Source organism: Microtus ochrogaster, unplaced genomic scaffold (assembly GCF_000317375.1).
Source record: "Microtus ochrogaster isolate Prairie Vole_2 unplaced genomic scaffold, MicOch1.0 UNK96, whole genome shotgun sequence".
NCBI lineage: Eukaryota > Metazoa > Chordata > Mammalia > Rodentia > Cricetidae > Microtus > Microtus ochrogaster.
Genome location: NW_004949194.1, coordinates 1,152,886 through 1,154,166, shown reverse-complemented (window position 1 = coordinate 1,154,166; position 1,281 = coordinate 1,152,886).

Genomic DNA, 1,281 nt, shown 5'->3' with positions numbered 1-1,281 from the left:
TAATGAAAAAGCCAACTGTGGTTGACATTTATGGACATGTACAGCTGTAACCGTTGTCATTCTGGGGTCTGCACACAGTGGCAGAGACACAATATGTCCCAATGGATTTTTGCTGTTTCTACCAGCATCCTGATGGACACATGATATTTTGTTAATTTTAATTTAAGTTTTAAGCTACATTAGGGTTTAAACAGTTAAAGCAGGTGATGGGAGCCACAAGTACTATGCAGAAAAGTACAGTGACAGACCACTAGATAGACTCACTATAATGAGCAATCCGATTTGCAGAGCTTCAGGTACACTTATCTTTTGGAAAGTCACTGTCAATTCTGTAGATAATACCTTAGGAGATGAACTGTTAACACCTTTACCCTTTTATAAAACATGTTTCATTACCCTAAATTACTTTCTTGCACCTTCATCACTTACTTAAGCTTCTGCATCCTGGAGATGCAGACCCTCAGAACTTAACTTCTCCTCCATGCTTGCTTAAGCTCTCATGTTCTCAAACCTTTATGATACTTAACTTTCCTTGCAATAACTGCCACCCATCTGTAGCCGATATGGTGATCCTTTCAATCTCTACTGTACCTTCAAAACGTAACACTTTCTCAAACCCTCAAAACTTCCCTATATGATCCGTTCTCAAAACTCTCTTAACTTTTACATCCTTAGACAACACTTTCTCTTCCCAATCAGCTGCCAGAACACAACAGGGCTCCTTGTGGTTCCTTTTTCTAGGATGTTCCCTGGCCTATTGTTCATCCTCCCGACAACAGTTGCCCCGATCTTTTTCTAACTTCTTGTTGTTCTTTCGGGGGCCCTACCCTACCCGGGCGTCTCCTATGGTTTTGCAGCTGATGCAGCCAGCAGCCTTTGAACCACACTGCGAGCTTGCCTTTCATCTGCAATCACTCTCGCTCTTCTAGACTTCTTCCTTTCTGCTGCTGTAGCTGTTTCCTGTCTTCTATTTTCTTCCATCTTTAATCTAGCTAGTCTGTCTTCAGGAGTCTCCATTTTATACCTTGTTTGCTACCTCAAGTAATACATTTATTGATTTGCTGGTTAGGTCATCTATCTTTTGGAGCCTCCTTCTAATATCTACTGCTGCTTGATTAACAAAAACTAGGATTACCACCTCCTCCCCAGTGGCATTTAGAGCATTGGGGGTCTGAGGACTTGGGATCTTTGAGGGTGTTCATGGCATCCCCCAAGGCAAATACTTTTGGGGATCCTCTGAGACTGGTGGTGAGCAGTGGCTTTTGCCAAGACAGGAGGCCC